The 9,995-nt window shown below is 36.7% G+C and overlaps 2 long non-coding RNA genes across 3 annotated transcripts; both read left to right on the top strand.

The window, feature by feature from the left end:
- Positions 1 to 565: 565 nt before the first annotated feature.
- Positions 566 to 5,169, top strand: LOC127876040 (uncharacterized). Of its 2 annotated transcripts, none has more exons than XR_008047612.1 (4): positions 566 to 763; positions 2,600 to 3,848; positions 4,369 to 4,520; positions 5,109 to 5,169. It is a non-coding gene; the product is annotated as an uncharacterized LOC127876040 (long non-coding RNA). The 2 variants fall into 2 exon arrangements; XR_008047614.1 differs by lacking the exon at positions 566 to 763 and adding an exon at positions 2,139 to 2,193.
- Positions 5,170 to 5,173: 4 nt separating this feature from the next.
- LOC127876036 (uncharacterized) lies at positions 5,174 to 7,439 on the top strand. The gene is made up of 3 exons (XR_008047609.1): positions 5,174 to 5,509; positions 6,498 to 6,739; positions 7,275 to 7,439. It is a non-coding gene; the product is annotated as an uncharacterized LOC127876036 (long non-coding RNA).
- Positions 7,440 to 9,995: the final 2,556 nt, after the last annotated feature.

Genomic DNA, 9,995 nt, shown 5'->3' on the forward strand with positions numbered 1-9,995 from the left:
ATCCGATCTTCACCGAATTCGGTCAGAAGTTGTGTCTAAATGATATCTAGGTCAAGAACAAATATGTGTCTTGGCGGGTCAAAAAATAGGTCACAAGGTCACTTAATGAATTTCAAGCGTTTAGCATGGTGTCCGCTCTCTACTTGAAGTAGTTTTCATCTGATCTTCACTGAATTTGGTCAGAAGTTGAGTCTAAATGATATCTAGGTCAAGAACAAATATGGGTCTTGCTGGGTCAAAAACTAGGTCACTTAATGCATTTCAAGCATTTAGCATGGTGTCCGCTCTCTAATTGAAGTAGTTTTCATCCTGTCTTTACCAAATTTGGTCAGAAGTTGTGTCTAATTGATATCTAGGTCAAGTTCAAATATGTGCTGCTTAATTTTCAAAAATATATCATTTTGCCACTCAAATGGTAAAGCTATCAAGTTGTCCAAAACCTTCAAACGGGCGTATCTTGTGACAGTTTGGCACTCTTGTTTCAATTTGGCAAAAAAATTGCTGGTGTATTACTTATTTACTAGTTCAAAAGACTTCATATTGGTTTTCTCAATGTTACAGCAACTGCTAAGCACAGAAGACAAAGGAGTAGTGAAAGGCTCAGCCAAATCAAAGTCCAGCAATGTGAGGGTGACACAGTCTAGCCATGTCCTCGTATTGCAACATTGTGAGGGTGACACAGCCTTTCCATGTACTCGTATTTCAACATGAAGGACATTTAGCTGAAACTAACAAGGGAGAGAACTGTAGATCTGCACCAGAAGTGAGCTGTTACCCTTTAGTTGTTTAATGTTCTATTTATTTTAGCTCGTCTATTTTTTGGAAAAAAAATGAGCTATTGTCATCACCTTGGCGTCGGCGTCCGGTTAAGTTTTGCGTTTAGGTCCACTTTTCTCATAAAGTATAAATGCTATTGCATTCAAACTTGGTACACTTACTTACTATCATGAAGGGACTGGGCAGGCAAAGTAAGATAACTCTGGCGTGCATTTTGACATAATTATGTGCCCTTTTTATACTTAGAAAATTGCAAATTTTGGTTAAGTTTTGTGTTTAGGTCTATTTTATTCCTTAAGTATCAAAGCTATTGCTTTCATACTTGCAACACTTACTAACTATCATAAGGGGACTGTGCAGACAAAGTTATGTAACTCCGACTGGCATTTTGATGGAATTATGGGCCCTTTATACTTAGAAAATTGAAAATTTGGTTACATTTTGTGTTTTGTTCCACTTTACCCCTCAAGTATCATAGATATTGCTTTCATACTTGGAACACTCGCAAACTATCATAAGGGGACAGTAAAGGACAAGATGCATAACTCAGGTTGTCATTTTTACGGACTTATGGCCCTTCTTTGACTTAGTAACATTGAATATATGGTTAGATTTTGTATTTAGATCCACTTTTCTTCTAAAGTATCAAGGCTATTGCTTTCAAACTTCAAATACTTTCATGCTATCATGAGGGTACTGTACCTGGCAAGTTGAATTTTACCTTTACCTTATAAATGACCACCACACCCTCACACTATACCCCGCCCCAACCCCCCCCCCCCCAAAAAAAAAAACAAACATGTTTTTTCTTTCCATTTTTTTTTTCATTTTTGGAAGATAATGTTATAAATTACCACACCCCCACACTATACACCCTCTCCCTTCCACCCCTCCCTCCTTTGTGATTGAAATTGAGATAGGTCCCTTCACCTTTAAAAAGAAAAATAGATGAGCGGTCTGCACCCGCAAGGCGGTGCTCTTATTATGTCTTACAGCTTACATGTTGATTGACTTAAAACTGTTTTCACGTGTGAATTTAAACAAATTTTAACCATCAAAGATCTGTAAAGGCATGGTAAAATAATATGTGTGTGTGTTTTTTTGCAACGTTGGTGAGACATTAATATTATCATTAAATAATAAAATATTGTTGCCTCCCATTTATTGAAACATATATTAACAATAAAACATATCCAACGGCATTTTAAAAGTAATGTGATTAATAGTACAATTAAAAATATTAAAATTTTTATCAAGATGGTTTTCCTTCTTTTTGTTATGCAGCAAAAAATTGGCTAAAAGAAAATAAGCTGTGCTGTGGAAAAATGGGACCTAATGCATGTTCTTAAATTGTTGTCACAGATTAGCCTGTGCAGTCCACACAGGCTAATCATGGACAACACTTTCCTCTTAAAGGTATTTTGCGTTGAACAATTAATCCTCTTTATGAAAATCCAGTCTAGTCAGAAAGTACCCTCCCTTATTAGCTGATGTGAATTTCACATGCTTATCTGGGACGACACTTTCTAACATTAGTGATCTGCATATTAACTTATGAATATACATCTCTGAAAAAAGTAGAAAAGATAATATATATAAATTTAGAGATAAGTATAGCATTAGCCAGCACTTTTCTTGTTTTAATACAAAATGACTTAATTGTATTTATTTTCATGCTATTAAGGACAAGGAACCAATAAAATGCCAGTTTAGAAATTCATGTAGTTGAAAACCTTCACAACCTGTCAAGAGGCATAGTTTGTTATAGATTATAATATAATTTGTTACAAGTTCCTATCACCCACTGTGTTGTTGTTTTCAGCAGAGCACCAGCATTGATATTGAGTTGGTCCTGCAACCGCACCAGTCCCGCCTGCAGGAGCCTCAGTCCAGAATGACCCTTCCCCTCCCCTGACTTCTAACTCCTCCCCCTTGACCTCCTGCCTCAAAAAGTCAGCATCGTTGAACAACACCATTCTGCAGGAAATTCTAAGCATGATTCTGCCCTTGTCAAGTTTTCCACACATCAGCCTTGGTAGTTTTGTTAAGCTAGAGTTCCGCGCGGGCCTGGGCGGGACAAGTGTTACCGACACGAAAAGTTATAGCAGTAGTTATGGTAACGCTAACAGTCATTTGTTGCTGTTTAACATCACAACAAATATCATGAAGAATATAAAGTTCAATAACTTGTTCCAATCTTAATGGGACAAACAGAAATTGAACGGGAGAAAATCAAAGAACAATAAAAGCGTAAGCTTTCCTAGTGGGATACTTCTGCTGTTGATAGTTTGGACGACAGTAGGGTTACGGACTGCCCCAGATTGTCCTCTCAGCGGCCAAAATATCATAATAGAACGGACTTTTGGCAATGTTACTGACAAAGAAAGGCAATAATGACTTGGTTGTGAATACCCAGAGCACGATACATCCATGCTGACAAAGAAAGGCAATAATGACATGGTTGTGAACACCCAGAGCACGATACATCCATGCTGACAAAGAAAGGCAGTAATGACTTGGTTGTGAATTCTCAGAGCACGCTACATCCATGCTGTGAAAAAGGCACTTATGACTTGGTTGTGAATTCCCAGAGCACGATACATCCATGCTGCCAAAGAAAGGCAAAAAATGACTTGGTTTTGAACACCCAGAGCACGATACATCCATGCTGACATAGAAAGGCAAAAAATGACTTGGTTGTGAACACCCAGAGCACGCTACATCCATGCTGACAAAGAAAGGCAAAAAATGACTTGGTTGTGAACACCCAGAGCACGATACATCCATGGAGTGTGCATCAGACGCGAATACTGCCTATTATTGTAAACAAGTTGCTAAAAGTGAACACAATGGTTTTGTTATGAGCACTTCCCACTCCGAGCCCAAAGGTTCTCGCATTGAATCGAGGCAAAAGAAGACTTTGATAAATGATAGCAGTTGTGTTGTATGGTCCAGTAATCCTTTCAACTCTCAACCTGAAGTTTATCAAAACTCAAACTCAGCCCTTTGCAATATCAGCGAGGCCAGCATGTAATCTTAGCTTCTTGAGCTTCAGATGAGACCTTTAAGAGGTATTTATTTTGTCGAAGTTGGGGCCAAACTTCAGCCCCATTCCTAACCTAACAGTATCTAACTTTCCATAATTACTGGCTTTAATTCTCAATTCAAGGTTTGCCCCCCCCCCCAAATGTTTGAATGGGTTGCAACATTGAGTTCATTTCCTCATTAAGCTCTATAAGTTGCACCTTAGTAAAATTAATATTGATAGCACTTACACTCAATTTAAAGTTTTTGTTTTTGGTAAAAAAAGACATGTTCACAATGTTAATGAAAAAACAGCCTGGTTTTTCCCAAATTGGCCCAATTTCAAAATAGTTAAAATAAACTCTTCACGTAGCTAGCTCCTTGTTCTAGCCCAAGTCTTTGATAAAAATTGCTGACTTAATTTGCTTATTTAACTAAGTTTTATTATTGTTTTGAAGTCGTTGGTGTTATAAAAATTGTTTAGTTCACATATAATTGGATATGATTATTATTTAAATGAGAGCCCATATGTTTGCAAAACAAAAGTACTATGTTTACTGCATTCAGGAGTGTAGTCTGTCGTACAAAACGTGGCCATATAACGAAGAAATCAACTTATACCGATTCAGTATCAGAGTGTCGAAGACTGAATTCACCATAGACGTTCATCTGTATTTCTGCAATTTTGTCTAATCCATAGACAAAATGCTTGAGATCAAGTAATCATACACATACAGTATTAAATTCACATTTATTGTTTCTTATGATATGTCATATAGTGGTATTGGTTCACATTTAAATTTGTTATGTCTCACGTATTAAGTTATACATTCTCACATTTAAAGGTGTACAGTCTAACAATTGTAGTAGTAGTGTCACATTAAAAGTTGTATTTTCTCACATTAAAGTTGCTGAAAATCACATTAAAAACTTTGTAGTCTAACATTAAAGGTTATTTATGCTCAGATTTAAATTTGTATTGTTGCATATTTAAAGTTGTACATTCTCACACTTTAAATTACTTTAGTTATTTCTATGTTGTTATAAGATAAGTATTACATTTGGCTACAAAGTGTACTTTACCATGTATTTTTCGCGGCTTATAAACCCCAAATTTCAATTTAAAGTTTGTGCACGTAACATATTGATACATCGCTATTGTGAGTTCTAATTGCGATATCCTAAATATCAATTATACAGGAAACGTTTGGCAATTAAAAAAGCAGGTGTGTAAAGTAATTGTGGCAGGGCATATTCATTTGTCACCAAAAAATTAGGCTTTAGTTTGCTTGTCATTTCTTTTTCAGCAGACATTATTAGCCATCAAAACAAACGTCATTAAAGTAAAAGTCAATGACAATTCCGACCACACAAATAAAACAAATAATGAAAAAAAGTTCAGCATGAAGATGTCTTGTGTCAGCCTAGCAAACCTCCTATCAACATCTTCTCCCATGATGGCTACATCAACACTTACAACAGCGGAGCAGGGCATCGACACATTGTTCCGGACGAGTCGCTCAAACTGACTCTTGTATTAATGTGACTGACCTCAATATGTTGCTTTCCAATAATGTGAACCTTACACCAGATTAGCTGTCTGCGATTGACGCAATTCAACAACAGTTGTTGTCGGGAATTCCCGGCTTTGGGATGGCATTTTGGCGTCGGGACTCCATCTCTGCCTTGGGCCTGGTTGCAGCTAAATGTATGTGCTTAAAGTGTCATCCCCAATAGCCTGTGCAGACTGCACAAACATTGAGTCCTATTGCTTAAAGTGTCATCCCACATTAGCCTGTGCAGACTGCACATACATTGAGTCCTATTGCTTAAAGTGTCATCCCACATTAGCCTGTGCAGACTGCACATACATTGAGTCCTATTGCTTAAAGTGTCATCCCACATTAGCCTGTGCAGACTGCACATACATTGAGTCCTATTGCTTAAAGTGTCATCCCACATTAGCCTGTGCAGACGGCACATACATTGAGTCCTATTGCTTAAAGTGTCATCCCACATTAGCCTGTGCAGACTGCACATACATTGAGTCCTATTATAATGTCATCCCACATTAGCCTGTGCAGACTGCACATACATTGAGTCTTTAAAGTGTCATCCCACATTAGCCTGTGCAGACTGCACATACATTGAGTCCTATTATAATGTCATCCCAGATTAGCCTGTGCAGACTGCACATGCATTGAGTCTTTAAAGTGTCATCCCAGATTAGCCTGTGCAGACTGCACATACATTAAGTCCTATTAAAGTGTCATCTCAGATTAGCCTGTGCAGACTGCACATACATTAAGTCCTATTAAAGTGTCATCCCAGATTAGCCTGTGCAGATTGCACATACATTAAGTCCTATTTTCCCTGAATGAGACTCAGATAGTTCACTTAACATCAGTATTTCTTCTGCCTGAAAAGTATCTTGCATCAAATATGAATTCTAAGCTTTTAAATGGATCAAACTTGGTAAATCAAATGCAAATAACACTTGATCTGATTCAGTATAACACTTGACCTGATATCAGTGTAACACTTGATCTTATATCAGTATAACACTTGATCTGATATCAGTATAACACTTGATCTGATATCACTTAAACAATTATTTAAATGCCTTCAGTACATTTTTAAAATATTGTTTTTATTTATTTTCAATATTTATTTAAATGCTTGAATTTTGTTTTAAGAGCGGGTTCCTAGAGGACTTCATTCAATAATTGATCGGTACAAGGCTGAACAACAGACTCTCTGGTCAGCTAGGCCCAGACCCCCAGGCACACTTCCTGGGTTTGGGGATGATTTGCTCTTGGCCCAGGACCTTGGGGCAAATGCTCAACGAGTCCTATCCGCAGGGTGCAGCCAGTCTAAACCTGGGGCTCCAACCTTTCCTGCCCAGGTGTCGAGATTACCTCATCCACAAAGTAAATTGGTACCGTAATTTACTGTGTATAATGTGCAGTTGTTTAACTACTAATTTCAATTTAAAAAGTTTTGTGTTATATATTGATAATACTATTATCATGGATGCTTACTTGAAAAATAATCATTAGGTAATTGTAAATATTCGTAAAAGCCGCCATTTTGTATTGCTTAAATGGGCGTAGGGGGCAGTCATATAGGTTTGTCCTTGTCTGTAATTCTGTCTTACCTTCCTTCCATCTTTCCTTATGTCCGTCCCACCTATTTGCTGTTGAACTTCACTTAATAAATATTGTTTTAAGACAAATGGAACATGTTGTATCAAGTGTGCAGTATATAGTAGGCTATGTTTGTATAAAGTCTTTAGTGTATGTATATCCCATTTGTATCAAGAGCCTTCAAACATGATGTATTTCTTATAATTTGTTTACTCAAACAACATGTATTGACTTCCAATATATTTGCCATTTTATAATGCATTGAATAATTTGGTTTACATGGGACACGTTTCTGGGATGCACTAACAACTTTTAATCTGTTCGCAGGGGCCTTATCCTCATAAGATCAAGCCCAGAGAACTACGTTGACCAACTGCAACTCAGCCACTTTCTCTCAATAGGTAAGTCCCCTTGCCGTTGCAAAAGGAGTCACTGTGACAAAGCATTCAGGAGACCCAGTCTTAATATTCTAAGACTTTTGATGCAGTCAATCTTAAACAAAGACCCAGTTTATAAAACTAAACTGGGATTCTGCTCTGCAATTAATTAAGCAGGTATCATATTACACTTTAGTGGCTCAGCGAAAAACTACTGTTTCTTATAAAGAAATGTGAAGAAAATGCGAAAGTTTCACGCTTATTTTCAAATAAGCATTTTAGATTCAACATACAGAGCTATATTAAAACACAAAACAACAACAACAACAAAACACTTTTTATCAGCATTTACCATCATTTCTGACTTAAACTGATATCTATACATAAGATGGGCTCTGTGGTGTTTGTAGCTTTGCATAAGATAACTTTTTATTTTGAGGAGATCATGATATCAACTGTAAAGATCAATTATGACCTATGTGACGTAATTTTAATGGTAAATAGAAGCACATGATAGTTGTAGTGTCAGTAGCCAGTTATTGAGTGCATCAAGAATTTGGCTGCTGATCCCAGAAGACTCCTTAGTGATATGTATTGCAAATTAACACATTTGTTTTTGTAGCTAAATTAAACACAAATGTCTCAAAGTGAGACACCCTTTGTCAGGGATTGTGTTATGTGCTGTGTTATCGGTTGGCTTGTTACCCTACTCGAAGCCAAATATTTCATCGAATCTTGATGAAACTTGGTTTGATTGTTGATCTAGACAATATCAAGTCTATTTTGTGTCTGGGTCACATGCATCCAAAAACTAGGTCACCTATTCAAATCATAGATAATCCGTGTTTACACTTAAGAGGCCACATTTGTGACTCGATCTTGATAAAACTTAGTCCAAAAGTTTATTTGACAATATTTAGACCGACTTTGAATAAAGGCATCATGTTAAACAATAAACAAGGTCTTAAGTCCCTATTTTCATAACTAAAACATGATGAAACATGGTCAGAATGTTTATCTTGACATTTTCTAGGTTAAGTTTATGCCAAATGCTTCGAACAACTAGGTCACCAGTTCAAACATTAAACAAACTTTGTTATCATTCTAAAGGCCAGATTTATGACTCAACCATAATGTAAGCTAATCAGAATATTTAAAGTGATGTCACAAACTATGGCATGAAGTCTTATCTCTACACTCATGTGAGCACTTCAGGCCCTCTTATTCCATTTACAACATATAGATAATTTTCTGTGAAGGACCATTGGGCTTGTGTTTAATAATGGAACAGTTTGATTGATTTAGGAAAAAAAGTATAAGGATTTGTGTATGTTCAGTGTAATAGCTACGCGAGATGTCGTATGGACAAACAGATTTAACGAGATACAAAATGCTCTATTCATATGACACACACACACACACACTTACATGGTGCATGAACATGTGTTGAATATATTGATCCACACAAAACAAAAAAAAAGAGCAGTGTGTATCTTGAAAAATCTATATTACCAGACCACATCTAGCGTTGAAATTTTGGATATTGCTAAAAGGAACATTGATTTTTTTATGTGTTAACTTTATTATGCCCCCCTTCGAAGAAGAGGGGGTAAATTGCTTTGCTCATGTCAGTCTGTCGGTCTGTCGGTCCGTCCACCAGGTGGTTGTCAGACAATAACTCAAGAACGCTTGGGCCTAGGCTCATGAAACTTCATAGGTACATTGATCATGACTCGCAGATGACCCCTATTGATTTTGAGGTCACTAGGTCAAAGGTCAAGGTCACGGTGACCCGAAATAGTAAAATGATTTTTGGATAATAACTCAAGAACGCATATGCCTAAGATCATGAAACTTCACAGGTAGATTGATCATGACTCGCAGATGACCCCTATTGATTTTGAGGTCACAAGGTCAAAGGTCAAGGTCACGGTGACCCGAAATATTAAAATGATTTTTGGATGATAACTCAAGAACGCTTTTGCTTAGGATCATGACACTTCATTGGTACATTGATCGTGACTCGCAGATGACCCCTATTGATTTTCATGTCACTAGGTCAAAGGTCAAGGTCACAGTGACAAAAAACGTATTCACACAATGGCTGCCACTACAACTGACAGCCCATATGGGGGGCATGCATGTTTTACAAACAGCCCTTGTTTTTTGAAATATTGTACAAAATATTCTTTTATTTTGAGTGTTTATGGTCTTTTAATTGTTAATTTGATACTTACAATTTTATAGATTTTTATGTTATTCTGATTATGTCCATGTGACCTTTTTATACCTCCTCAACCCATTAACAATCACAATTACCCCATCAATTTTCATATTTTTATTCCATTCACAAGTTGAAAAATTATGTAGTTCTTGTACCAATTTTAGCACTGTTGGGTTTCTTTGTCTATGGCGAAATGAAGTCAATGTTTACACCTTGCCATTCATACTAAATGCAGACAAAAATAATAACACATTAGACGATTTTATATGTAACAGCTTATGTTCACTTTGTGTTGTAATTATATAGAGGATATTTGTTGGATTCGGTGGATTATCGATTTTAATTCACGAGTGATCATAGAAAATAATATGATCACGAGTGGCGCAGCCACGAGTGAAAATATATATTTTTATGATCACGAGTGAATAAAAATCGATAATCCACCTA

This window comes from Dreissena polymorpha, chromosome 1, assembly GCF_020536995.1.
Source record: "Dreissena polymorpha isolate Duluth1 chromosome 1, UMN_Dpol_1.0, whole genome shotgun sequence".
Classification (NCBI taxonomy): domain Eukaryota; kingdom Metazoa; phylum Mollusca; class Bivalvia; order Myida; family Dreissenidae; genus Dreissena; species Dreissena polymorpha.